We start from the raw sequence: 15,070 nt of genomic DNA, 5'->3' as shown, positions 1-15,070 counted from the left end.
TCAATCCCCCAACCTCAGGAGGCTAAAGTAATTTGGCTTGGCCCCTAAGACTCACAAACTTTTACAGATGCACTATGTCGTGTCTTTGTCATCATTAAAATGAAGACTGTTAGATTATCAAATCAATTCTCTAATTATTATTAAGTGATTAAACTAATCATGTAAATGTAATTAACTAGGATGTCGGGGCACCAAGGAAAATCTTCAGATTACAAAGTTACAATTTTCCTAATATAACTTTCAGAAATTTTTATCTGATCAATTAGTCTTCTAATGAATTATTCTTTACCTCACGTTGGTCTCATTCCAAATGTCATAAATTGTTGGTTATCTGCACGAACCCAGTCTTCACTATGAGTCATCCATACATCAATTGTCTCAATCATTTATTTATTAACTAACTAATCACAGAAATGCACAAACAAACAAAGTAGATATGGTTACAGGGAAATAATAGGGGATTTGCCCTAGTGGGCTAAACCAGTTTGACCCCTAGTGGGCTAAACCGGTTTGACCCCTAGTGGGCTAAACCGATATGGCGGCTTGGTAGACAAAGGCACTGAGAAGGGCGTGAAAGACAAAAGACACTACACAGTTGATAATTATAAAAATTTAAATGCTAATCCTTTGCACATGAACACTCACTCATTCGGGAATAATTGCAATCAAAATATATATTTACTCCCAGCGTGTCGTCGTGGTCTCTGCTGGAATCGTCCTTTTCTGTTGGAGTTCAACCGAGATTCTCTGTGGCCCTGGAGTCTTTGGTTAGAATAGATACTTCAGAGTAACATTCAGAAATGTTCTTATAGATAGATGTTTTGGCGGTTGTAGGTCTTCGCATTCAATGGTACAGAATTCCTAGCTGCAGACAATAAATTAGTATCAAATAGTTGCTCTTATTCTGTCGGTATCGATAGTCAGAGTTTAACCACGTGGTATGGTTAAGAATTCAGCAACAAGAAATGCATGGTCTCTACTCAAACCTTAGCCCTCTCGGTAATCGAGGTAGCTTGGTCTGAAGGTAAATTCCCAAGGTGGGGTTATATCCAGAACAGTAGGAAAGGGCTGTCCCATGACGCCAGTTCAATGTCTGTGCTCTTGGGGTGGACCTAAGACTTAGTTAACTTCTTCGATATAGGGGGTGCTCTTTTAATTTTTGGATAAAAAAACGTTCCTGTTTTAAGCAAGATATTTTGTCACAAAAAGATGCTCCACTATGCATATAATTGACAGCTTTGGAAAGAAAACACTGATGTTTCCAAAACTGCAAAGATATTATCTGTGAGTGCCACAGAACTGATGCTACAGGCGAAACCAAGATGAAATTTCAAACAGGAAATGCCCCAGATTTTGAATGCGCTTTGTTCCAATGTCTCCTTATATGGCTGTGAATGCACAAGGAATGAGCCTACACTTTCTGTCATTTCCCCAAGGTGTCTGCAGAATTGTGACGTATTTGTAGGCATATCATTGGAAGATTGACCATAAGAGACTACATTTACCAGGTGCTCGCATGGTGTCCTCCGTCGAAATTATTGCGTAATCTCCAGCTGCGTGTATTTTTCCATTTGCTTCAGAGGAGAAACCAAACTGCCAGAAATTATTTATCATCGAATAGATATGTGAAAAACACCTTGAGGATTGATTCTAAAAAACGTTTGCCATGTTTCTGTCGATATTATGGAGTTAATTTGGAAAAAAGTTTGGCATTGTAATGACTGAATTTTCTGTTTTTTTTCTTAGCCAAACGTGATGAACAAAACGGAGCGATTTCTCCTACACAAATAATATTTTTGGAAAAACTGAACATTTGCTATCTAACTGAGAGTCTCTTCATTGAAAACATCCGAAGTTCTTTAAAGGTAAATTATTTTATTTGAATGCTTTTCTTGTTTTTGTGAAAATGTTGCCTGCTGAATGCTAGGCTTAATGCTATGCTAGCTATCAATACTCTTACACAAATGCTTGTGTAGCTATGGTTGAAAAGCATATTTTGAAAATCTGAGATGACAGTGTTGTTAACAAAAGGCTAAGTTTGTGAGTGAATATATTTCTTTCATTTCATTTGCGATTTTCATGAATAGTTAATGTTGCGTTATGGTAATGAGCTTGAGGCTATAATTACGCTCCCGGATACGGGATTGCTCGACGCAAGAAGTTAAACTCCAAAGGGAATCAGTTTAAAATCACATTACATCATTTCACAAATAGTTTCATCTTTACTAATTCATTTTATACAACAATTAGATGCAAGCCTAACAACTGAGACTCTTGTATAAACAGAGTTATGGTAATGTGGCTGTATTGTCTCATGAGTTTCCCAAACATTAAATGAAATGGACCGGTCATAGCTGGGTTCTCCCCCGACCATGTACACATTCTCCAAAACATGGACATTGTTCAGTTCTCAAGTCCTGTGATGTGTCGGGCTGTATCACCACCTGGTATGGCAACTGCACCGCCATAACCGCAGGTCTCTCTAGAGGGTGGTGTGGTCTGCCCAACACATCACTGGGGGCACACTGCCTGCCCTCCAGGACACCTACAGCACCCAATGTCACAGGAAGGCCAAAAAGATCATCAAAAACATCAACCATCCGAGCCACGGCCTGTTCACAATGCTATCATCCAGAAGGCGAGGTCAGTACAGGTGCATCAAAGCTGGGACCGAGACACTGAAAAACAGCTTCTATCACAAGGCCATCTGACTGTTAAATAGCCATCACTAGCCGGCTAGCCGTCATTGTCACTAGTAGGCTACCACCTGGTTACTCAACCCTGAACCTTAGCCCTTTGTACATAGACATGGAATCACTGGTCACTTTAATAATGTTTACATCATGTTTTACTCATGTCATGTATTGAGTATACTGTATTCGAGTCAAGGCCATCCTATTCAACTATTGCTGTATATATTGTATAATATTCTATCCCACATATTCTGCAGATATACTAAATATTATTTCCACATACTGTCCATAATGTCTATAGATCTGTTATGGGATTTTTTTAATGAATAATGACTAAATGATGTATACTGCACTATAACTGGCAAGAATTCTACCCTGTCTTTCTTGTAGTGTTAAATAATGTTTGTTCATTAGGAAGGGGTTATATGGCATGTACCTAGGAAGAAAGGAATGTACAATATGTGGGGGTAGAAAGAGAACGGAGAGGAGCATTAAGGACATTTCTAAGTGACCTCAAACTTTTGAACGGTAGTGTATATTTAGACTCCGGCATTGTTTGTCCTAATATTTATATATTTCTTAATTCCATTATTTTACTTTTAGATCTGTGTGTATTGTTGTGAATTTATAGATATTACTGCACTGCTGGAGCAAGGAACACAAGCTTTTTGGTACACCGCAATAACATCTGCTAAATATGTGTATGCGACCAATAACATTTGATTTGATTTGAGAAATGTAAACACTATCAAATTCATAGACAGAGTTATAGATGCAAAAACTGACCATCCATTAGATGAAAATTATTATTTTAACCAACCCAGCAAACATGTCCACATTGGCACAATGCAGGCTAAAATATTGGTCCCATGTGCATTTGCTATTTCATAGGAATATATTTATAATTAATTTATTACAATTGAATGCAATGCATAAATTCTATAATTTTCAAGCCTTTAAAGGTAATTTAGGAACGTGATACATTGTATTAGAAAGACAACTAAGTTATTACTATCATTCATACATACTGAACAAAGACATAAACGCAACATGTGAAGTGTTGGTTCCATGTTTCATAAGCTTAAATAAAAGATCACAGACATTTTCCATAAGCACAAAAAGCTTATTTCTCTCAAATTGTGTTCACAAATTAGTTTACATCCCTGTTAGTGAGCATTTCTCCTTTGCCAAGATAATCCATCCACCAGACAGGTGTAGCATAACAAGAAACTGATTAAACAGCATGATCGTTACACAGGTGAACCTTGTGCAAGGGACAATAAAACACCACTCTAAAATATGCAGTTTTGTCACACAACACAATGACACAATTGGAAGGCAGCCTGCAGGAATGTCCAGCAGAGATGTTGCCAGAGAATGTAATGTTAATTTCTCTACCATAAGCAGTACGCCCAACTGGCCTCACAGCCGCATACCACGTGTAACCACGCCAGCCCAGTACCTCCACATCCGGCTTCTTCAGCTGCAGGATCGTCTGAGACCAGCCACCCGGACAGCTGATGAAACTGTGGGTTTGCACAACCAAAGAATATCAAATCAAATCAAATCAAATTTATTTATATAGCCCTTCGTACATCAGCTGATATCTCAAAGTGCTGTACAGAAACCCAGCCTAAAACCCCAAACAGCAAACAATGCAGGTGTAAAAGCACGGTGGCTAGGAAAAACTCCCTAGAAAGGCCAAAACCTAGGAAGAAACCTAGAGAGGAACCGGGCTATGTGGGGTGGCCAGTCCTCTTCTGGCTGTGCCGGGTAGAGATTATAACAGAACATGACCAAGATGTTCAAATGTTCATAAATGACCAGCATGGTCAAATAATAATAAGGCAGAACAGTTGAAACTGGAGCAGCAGCACAGTCAGGTGGACTGGGGACAGCAAGGAGCCATCATGTCAGGTAGTCCTGGGGCACGGTCCAGGGCTCAGGTCCTCCGAGAGAGAGAAAGAAAGAGAGAATTAGAGAGAGCATATGTGGGGTGGCCAGTCCTCTTCTGGCTGTGCCGGGTGGAGATTATAACAGAACGTGGCCAAGATGTTCAAATGTTCATAAATGACCAGCATGGTTGAATAATAGTAAGGCAGAACAGTTGAAACTGGAGCAGGAGCATGGCCAGGTGGACTGGGGACAGCAAGGAGTCCTCATGTCAGGTAGTCCTGGGACATGGTCCTAGGGCCCAGGCCAGTTGAAACTGGAGCAGCAGCATGGCCAGGTGGACTGGGGACAGCAAGGAGTCATCATGTCAGGTAGTCCTGGGGCATGGTTCTAGGGCTCAGGTCCTCCGAGAGAAAGAAAGAGAGAAGGAGAGAATTAGAGAACGCACACTTAGATTTACACAGGACACCGAATAGGACAGGAGAAGTACTCCAGATAAACAAACTGACCCTAGCCCCCCGACACATAAACTACTGCAGCATAAATACTGGAGGCTGAGACAGGAGGGGTCAGGAGACACTGTGGCCCCATCCGAGGACACCCCGGACAGGGCCAAACAGGAAGGATATAACCCCACCCACTTTGCCAAAGCACAGCCCCCACACCACTAGAGGTAAATCTTCAACCACCAACTTACCAAGTATAGCCCACAAAGATCTCCGACACGGTACAACCCAAGGGGGGGGGGGGGGGACCCAGACAGGCCGACCACAACAGTGAATCAACCCCCCCAGGTGACGCAAGAGAGCCCCAGCAAGCCAGTGACTCAGCCCCCGTAACAGGGTTAGAGGCAGAGAATCCCAGTGGAAAAAGGGGAACCGGCCAGGCAGAGACAGCAAGGGCGGTTCGTTGCTCCAGAGCCTTTCCGTTCACCTTCCCACTCCTGGGCCAGACTACACTCAATCATATGACCCACTGAAGAGATGAGTCTTCAGTAAAGACTTAAAGGTTGAGACCGAGTTTGCGTCTCTGACATGGGTAGGCAGACCGTTCCATAAAAATGGAGCTCTATAGGAGAAAGCCCTGCCTCCAGCTGTTTGCTTAGAAATTCTAGGGACAATTAGGAGGCCTGCGTCTTGTGACCGTAGCGTACGTATAGGTATGTACGGCAGGACCAAATCAGAGAGGTAGGTAGGAGCAAGCCCATGTAATGCTTTGTAGGTTAGCAGTAAAACCTTGAAATCAGCCCTTGCTTTGACAGGAAGCCAGTGTAGAGAGGCTAGCACTGGAGTAATATGATCAAATTTTTGGTTCTAGTCAGGATTCTAGCAGCCGTATTTAGCACTAACTGAAGTTTATTTAGTGCTTTATCCGGGTAGCCGGAAAATAGAGCATTGCAGTAGTCTAACCTAGAAGTGACAAAAGCATGGATTAATTTTTCTGCATCATTTTTGGACAGAAAGTTTCTGATTTTTGCAATGTTACGTAGATGGAAAAAAGCTGTCCTCGAAATGGTCTTGATATGTTCTTCAAAAGAGAGATCAGGGTCCAGAGTAACGCCGAGGTCCTTCACAGTTTTATTTGAGACGACTGTACAACCATTAAGATTAATTGTCAGATTCAACAGAAGATCTCTTTGTTTCTTGGGACCTAGAACAAGCATCTCTGTTTTGTCCGAGTTTAATAGTAGAAAGTTTGCAGCCATCCACTTCCTTATGTCTGAAACACATGCTTCTAGCGAGGGCAATTTTGGTGCTTCACCATGTTTCATTGAAATGTACAGCTGTGTGTCATCCGCATAGCAGTGAAAGTTTACATTATGTTTTCGAATAACATCCCCAAGAGGTAAAATATATAGTGAAAACAATAGTGGTCCTAAAACAGAACCTTGAGGAACACCGAAATGTACAGTTGATTTGTCAGAGGACAAACCATTCACAGAGACAAACTGATATCTTTCCGAAAGATAAGACCTAAACCAGGCCAGAACATGTCCGTGTAGACCAATTTGGGTTTCCAATCTCTCCAAAAGAATGTGGTGATCGATGGTATCAAAAGCAGCACTAAGGTCTAGGAGCACGAGGACAGATGCAGAGCCTCGGTCCGATGCCATCAAAATGTCATTTACCACCTTCACAAGTGCCGTCTCAGTGCTATGATGGGGTCTAAAACCAGACTGAAGCATTTCGTATACATTGTTTGTCTTCAGGAAGGCAGTGAGTTGCTGCGCAACAGCCTTCTCTAAAATCTTTGAGAGGAATGGAAGATTCGATATAGGCCGATAGTTTTTTATATTTTCTGGGTCAAGGTTTGGCTTTTTCAAGAGAGGCTTTATTACTGCCACTTTTAGTGAGTTTGGTACACATCCAGTGGATAGAGAGCCGTTTATTATGTTCAACATAGGAGGGCCAAGCACAGGAAGCAGCTCTTTCAGTAGTTTAGTTGGAATAGGGTCCAGTATACAGCTTGAAGGTTTAGAGGCCATGATTATTTTCATCATTGTGTCAAGAGATATAGTACTAAAACACTTGAGCGTCTCTCTTGATCCTAGGTCCTGGCAGAGTTGTGCAGACTCAGGACAACTGTCAGAAACCATCTCCAGGAAGCTCATGGCTCTCGACCTTTGCCTCTCCCGATTCCGTACGGGAGTTGCAGCGATAAGACAATAACTACTAATAATTGGATACCACTAAAAAAAAAATCAAAGTAAGAAAAGCTATTCAATAATTTACTACTTTTTTATACACTTAACAATACTGTATCCAGGAAAACAATACTGTACTGGTTTCTAAAATCCATGATTTTGTATAATGCTTAATTACACCAACAGAAAATACCTTTACCATTACAAATGTAGCCACCACATAATTTGGGATGCTTTTAAGGCATACATTAGGGGAATGATAATCTCATACTCGGCAAAAGTTCAATCTGAGTTAGAAGTTCAAATTAAACAACCCATAAACATATCTGTACAAGGTCATGAAGAAACTAACATTTCTGAACTTAAATAGTAATATGATCTTGTACTTTTGAAGAGAGCCAACAACTACAGCTTAAACTAAAATAAAGCATGCTATGATGTAATGGCAAATAAACCTGGCAAACACCTCGCAGCCCTCACAAAATGAATACACGCCAAACTAGTTATCATTTTAAAAGATACGGATACAAATGCTTTAATTAGAAACAACAATGCTATTAATACATTTTTTAAAGCTTCTATGAAAATCTATAAAAACAATTAAATAATAGTTGGACTGATACTACAGCCTTCTTAGACTCAATAACCCTGAAGAAACTATAATTACATTTTTATCTATCACAAAAAATAGAAAGAAAATGTATATTAGACACTGTTCAAACAGTCATATGGAGAAAAGCACCAGGCATGGACAGCTTTCCCATAGAATTGTATTTTATATTCTGGAACAAAGGGGCCTTTTCCATTAAAAACGTTGGAAGCATTCAACTTTCCAGCTGAAATAATACATTTAAAAATATATTATATAAATATCTTAAAGCAAAAATATTCACAAATAATACTTTATCTGTTAAAAAGCTTTAGGGACACGAGGCAGGGATGTCTCCTGTTTGCACTAGCAATTGAACCACTTCAGAAGGATTTAGACCAGACCGAAACTTAAGAGGTATCAGTATTGGTAAACATGAATATAAACAAAACGTATTTGCCGACAATCTTCTGATATACATGACTAAAATAACAAAGTCAATGCACCCCTTGTAAAAAACATTATGAATTGAATACTCTAAAATCTCAAGGGTATAAAATGAACACGGAAAAAACTGAAGAAAAAATAAATAATTTATAATCTACCAAAAAAATGGAGGATTAGCCCCTTTTTTTCAATTTTTGCCTAAAATGACATACCCAAATCTAACTGCCTGTAGCTCAGGCCCTGAATGGATATTCATATTCTAGTTCATGAAATTTCGACCTGAAAGCTTTTGGACATCAGAGCAATGTTGTGGGAAAAATATACTCATAAAATAGGTAAGATATACTCCTTCTGGGCATGCTATGAAGTCCAAAAGTTATGGTCAGTTAGAAAGCTGGCTGTCAGAAGATTTACAATGTAAGTTTACTTTTAATCCATCTGCATATTCAAGACATGGCATATTGAGGTATAGTGAGATACACAATGGTTTGGACAATTCTCTTTCTGTCACTTATACGGAAGAAGCCTCTTCAAAAAACAATTATATATATATATATATATATATATATAACAAATACACAAACGTACATCTTAGCAACACCTCAGAGGAGGGTGGACAGGGCAGACAGAAGCATGCCCATTATACAGGGGGAATAAAGTGGATAGGGGTGAAAGGAGGGTCAGGGTGGCTGGCCAGAAAAAGGGTTTGTCTGTGTGTGTGTGTTTTGTGTGTGACACATTGCTCTCAGTAAGCAGTAGCTAGCTACTGTCACACAGGGTTGGACACTTACAGGATAGTGGTTCTGGGGTTGACCAGAGTCTCTGCTAGGTAACAGTGAATTATTCAGCTGTAGGGTTGAGAAGGAAGGAAGGAAGGAAGGAAGGAAGGAAGGAAGGAAGGAAGAGAGCTGACTGAAGTTGAAGGTGCTGAGGGGACAGTGGTTGAAAAGAAACAGAGCTACAGGAGGAATCAGGCAGAGGTATACCCAGGACTGGTCTACAGGAGGGTTCAGGCAGAGGTATACCCAGGACTGGTCTACAGGAGGAATCAAGCAGAGGTATACCCAGGACTCGTCTACAGGAGGGCTCAGGCAGAGGTATACCCAGGACTGGTCTACAGGAGGGTTCCGGTAGAGGTATACCCAGGATTGGTCTACAGGAGGGTTCAGGCAGAGGTATACCCAGGACTGGTCTACAGGAGGGTTCAGGCAGAGGTATACCCAGGACTGGTCTACAGGAGGAATCAAGCAGAGGTATACCCAGGACTCGTCTACAGGAGGGCTCAGGCAGAGGTATACCCAGGACTGGTCTACAGGAGGGTTCCGGTAGAGGTATACCCAGGATTGGTCTACAGGAGGGTTCAGGCAGAGGTATACCCAGGACTGGTCTACAGGAGGGCCAAGGCAGAGGTATACCCAGGACTGGTCTACAGGAGAGCCCAGGCAGAGGTATACCCAGGACTAGTCTACAGGAGGGCCCAGGCGGAGGTATACCCAGGACTGGTCTACAGGAGGGCCAAGGCAGAGGTATACCCAGGACTGGTCTACAGGAGGGTTCAGGCAGAGGTATACCCAGGACTGGTCTACAGGAGGGTTCAGGCAGAGGTATACCCAGGACTGGTCTACAGGAGGGCCAAGGTATACCCAGGACTGGTCTACAGGAGGGTTCAGGCACAGGTATACCCAAGACTGGTCTACAGGAGGGTTCAGGCAGAGGTATACCCAGGACTGGTCTACAGGAGGGCCCAGGCAGAGGAATGAAGGATTAAGTCAGTCACGCAAGAAATCATACAAACAGAAATCTTGCCTCAGCAGGTTATACCTGCATAAACCCACACACAACCCTGAGGCTTAAACCAGCGTTACGAGCCACAACATGCTACTAAAACATGCAGGAATGGCTAGGGCTGAAAAGAACCACAGACAAAAACACTTTTGATGGCTTTTGAAATCCCACTTTTGGATTTCATGTTAGCTAAACCAGAGCATGAAAATCAAAAACACACCTGTTTGTTCTTTAAGTGCAAGTGATGGGCCAAGGTTGTGTTCACTAGAAATAAATAGGAAGAAAACCAATTGAAATGTGGCACGATTACCGTAACTTGTTTTCATTGCAAAACTATTTCCATTGCATGCACTAATGAATACAACCCAGGGTATTCAAGGTTCTTGTCAGCAGCTCAGGGTCAACATGAACACAACTAGCAGTCAAAACAGAATGTTGCTGTGAAACAGTCTTAGCTGGTTGGTCAGATATGGCTAGTTCAGTAAAGATATATCTCCACACACACACACACACACACACACACACACACACACACACACACACACACACACACACACACACACACACACACACACACACACACACACACACACACACACACACACACACACACACACACACACACACACACACACACACACACACACACACACACACACACACACACACACACACTACCAGTCAAAAGTTTGAACACACCTACTCGTTCAAGGGTTTTCTTCGTTTTCTACATTGTAGAATGATAATGAAGACATCAAAACTATGAAATAACACCTATGCTTCAAGGTGGGAACCACATACACGGAGATCTTCCGTTCACAAAGACAGTGGTTGGAACCAAAAATCTGAAATTTGGACTCAGACCAAAAGGACAGTTTTCCATTGCTCGTGTTTCTTGGCCCAAGCAAGTCTCCTCTTCCTATTGGTGTCCTTTAGTAGTGGTTTATTTGCAGAAATTCGACCATGAAAGCCTGATTCACGCAGTCTCCTCTGAACAGTTGATGTTGAGATGTGTCTGTTACTTGAACTCTGTGAAGCATTAATTTGGGCTACAATCTGAGGTGCAGTTAACTCTAATGAACTTATCGTCTGCAGCAGAGGTAACTCTGGGTCTTCCATTCCTGTGGCGGTCCTCATGAGAGCCAGTTTCATCATAGCACTTGATGGTATTTGCGACTGCACTTGAAGAAACCTTCAAAGTTCTTGACATTTTCCGTATTGACTGACATTCGTGGTTTAAAGTAATGCTGGACTGTCATTTCTCTTTGCTATTTTGAAGTGTTCTTGCCATAATATGGACTTGGTCTTTTACCAAATAGGGCTATCTTCTGTATACCACCCCTACCTTGTCACAACACAACTGATTGGCTCAAATGCATTAAGGAAAGAAATTCCACAAATTCACTTTTAACAAGGCACACCTGTTAATTGAAATGCATACCAGGTGACTACCTCATGAAGCTGGTTGAGAGAATGCAGAGTGTGCAAAGCTGTCATCAAGGCAAAGGGTGGCTACTTTGAAGAATCTCAAATATATTTTGATTTGTTTAACAGTTTTTTGGTTACTACATGATTCCATGTGTTATTTCATAGTTTTGATGTCTTCACTAGTATTCTATAATGTAGAAAATAGTAAAAATACAAGCCCTTGAACGAGTAGGTGTCCAAACTTTTGACTGGTTCTGTGAATGTAATATATATATACACACACACACACACACACACACACACACACACACACACACACACACACACACACACACACACACACACACACACACACACACACACACACACACACACACACACACACACACACACACACAGTGGGGCAAAAAAAGTATTTAGTCAGACACCAAATTGTGCAAGTTCTCCCACTTAAAAAGATGAGAGGCCTGTAATTTTCCTCATAGGTACACTTCAACTATGACAGACAAAATGAGAAGAAAAATCCAGAAAATCACATTGTAGGATTTTTTATGAATTTATTTGCAAATTATGGTGGAAAATAAGTATTTGGTCAATAACAAAGTGCACAAAGCGAGATCCATACAGAAATGGTTTGTTGAGATTGGGATGTAAGAAATTGACTGGCCTGCACAGAGTCCTGACCTCAACCCTATCAAACACCTTTGGGATGAATTGGAACGTTGACTGTGAGCCAGGCCTAATCGCCCAACATCAGTGCCCGACCTCACTAATGCTCTGGTGATTGATTGGAAGCATGTCCCAGCAGAAATGTTCCAACGTCTAATGGAAAGCCTTCCCAGAAAAGTGGAGGCTGTTATAGCATATAGCAGCCAGCAAAGACGGGACCAACACCATATTAATGCCCATGATTTTGGAATGAGATGTTAGATGAGCAGGTGTCCACATACATCTGGTCATGTGTGTGTGTGGGGGGGGGGGGGTCTTGGAACAGGTAACACACTACAAAAGATGATCTACAGTACCATGCAAATATTTTAGGCAGGTGTGAAAAAAGTGCTGTAAAGTAAGAATGCTTTCAAAAAAGTTTATATTTATCAATTAACAAAATGCAAAGTAAGTGAACGGAAGAAAAATCTACATCAAATCAATATTTGGTGTGACCACCCTTTGCCTTCAAAACAGCATCATTTCTTCTAGATACACTTGCAGTTACAGTTTGAAGGAACTCGGCAGGTAAATTGGCCCAAACATCTTGGAGAACTAACCACAGTTCCTCTGTGGATTTAGGCAGCCTCATTGTGCTCCTCTCTCTTCGTGTAATCCCAGACAGACAGACTCGATGATGTTGAGATCAGGGCTCTGTGGGGGCCGTACTATCACTTCCAGGACTCCTTTTATACTGAAGATAATTCTTAATGACATTCGCTGTATGTTTGGGGTCGTTGTCATGCTGCAGAATAAATTTTGGGCCAATCAGATGCCTCCCTGATGGTATTGCATGACAGATACGTATCTACCTGTACTTCTCAGAATTGAGGAGACCATTAATTCTGACCAAATCCCCAACTCCATTTGCAGAAATGCAGCCCCAAACTTGCAAAGAACCTCCACCATGCTTCAGTTGCCTGCAGACACTCATTCATGTACCGCTATCAGCCCTTCGGCGAACAAACTACCTTCTGCTACAGCCAAATATTTCACATTTTGACATCAGTCCAGAGCACCTTCTGCCATTTTGCTGCACCCCAGTTCCTCTGTTTTCGTGCACAGTTGGGTCGCTTGGCCTTGTTTCCACGTCAGAGGGATGGCTTTGGGGCGCAAGTCTGACCAGACTTCTCTGGACAGTAGACGTGTATAACAGGGTCCCACTATTTTCTGCCAATTCTGAGCTGATGGTACTGCTGGACATCTTCCGATTGTGAAGGGAAGTAAGCTTGATGTGTATTTCATCTGCTGCAGTATGTCTACGGTCCTCAACGTTGGCCGTTTCTTTGTGCTTCTTCAAAAGAGCTTGGACAGCACATCTTGAAACCCCTGTCTGCCTTGACATGTCTGCCTGGGAGAGACCTTGTTGTTGTAGTATAACTACCTTGTGTCTTGTTGCTGTGCTCAGTCTTGCCATGGTGTATGACTTTTGACAAGTAAACGGTCTTCAGCAAACTCACCTTGTTAGCTGAGTTTGGCTGTTCCTCACCCAGTTTTATAACTCCTACACAGCTGTTTCAGTTCATGATTGTGTTTCAACCTACATATTGAATTGATGATCATTAGCACCTGTTTGGTATAATTGTTCAATCTTACACCTATGCCTACCAAATCCCTGACTTTGTGCAAGTGTACCTACAAGAATTGATGCTGTTTTGAAGGCAAAGGTTGGTCACACGAAATATGGATTTGATTGAGATTTCTTCTGTTCATTCACTTTGCATTTAGTTAATTGATAAATATAATATATTAACATGTCTATTTTTTAACCTGTTGCGACGAGCAATCCCGTATCCTGGAGCGTAATTATAGCCTCAAGCTCATTACCATAACGCAACGTTAACTATTCATGAAAATCACAAATTAAATGAAATAAATATATTGGCTTACAAGCTTAGCCTTTTGTTTTAGAACACTGTCATCTCAGATTTTCAAAAAATACTTTTCAACCATAGCTACACAAGCATTTGTGTAAGAGTATTGATAGCTAGCATAGCATTAAGCTTAGCATTCAGCAGGCAACATTTTCACAAAAACAAGAAAAGCATTCAAATAAAATCATTTACCTTTGAAGAACTTTGGATGTTTTCAATGAGGAGACTCTCAGTTAGATAGCAAATGTTCAGTTCTTCCAAAAAGATTATTTGTGTAGGAGAAATCGCTCCGTTTTGTTCATCACGTTTGGCTATGAAAAAACCCCGAAAATTCAGTCATTACAACACAAACTTTTTTCCAAATTAACTCCATAATATTGACAGAAACATGGCAAACGTTGTTTATCCTCAATGTGTTTTTCACATATCTAAGTCACTCGTGGCAGTTTGCTTTCTCCTCTGTTCAAAATGGAAAAATGCACGCACCTGGAGATTACGCAATAGTTTCGACGGAGGCCACCGAGCGGACACCTGGTAAATGTAGGCTCTTATGGTCAATTTTCCAATGATATGCCAACAAATATGTCACAATGCTGCAAACACCTTAGGGAAACGACAGAAAGCGTAGGCTCATTCCTTGCACATTCACAGCCATAAAAGGAGACATTGGAACACAGCGCCTCAAATCTGGCTCACTTCCTGTATGAAATTTCATCTTGGTTTCACCTGTAGCATTAGTTCTGTGGCACTCACAGACAATATCTTTGCAGTTTTGGAAACATTAGTGTTTTCTTTCCGAAGCTGTCAATTATATGCATAGTCGAGCATCTTTTCGTGACAAAATATCTTGTTTAAAACGGGAACGTTTTTCATCCAAAAATGAAATACTGCCCCCAGAGGTTCAAGAGGTTATTAAAGCATTCTTACTTTCCAACATTTTTACACACCTGCCTAAAACTTTTGCACAGTACTGTATATTAAAAAAGTGATGATATTACTTTCAGTGCAG

Source organism: Oncorhynchus gorbuscha, linkage group LG15, assembly GCF_021184085.1.
Source record: "Oncorhynchus gorbuscha isolate QuinsamMale2020 ecotype Even-year linkage group LG15, OgorEven_v1.0, whole genome shotgun sequence".
NCBI classification, from domain to species: domain Eukaryota; kingdom Metazoa; phylum Chordata; class Actinopteri; order Salmoniformes; family Salmonidae; genus Oncorhynchus; species Oncorhynchus gorbuscha.
Note: the sequence above shows the minus strand (reverse complement) of the source record.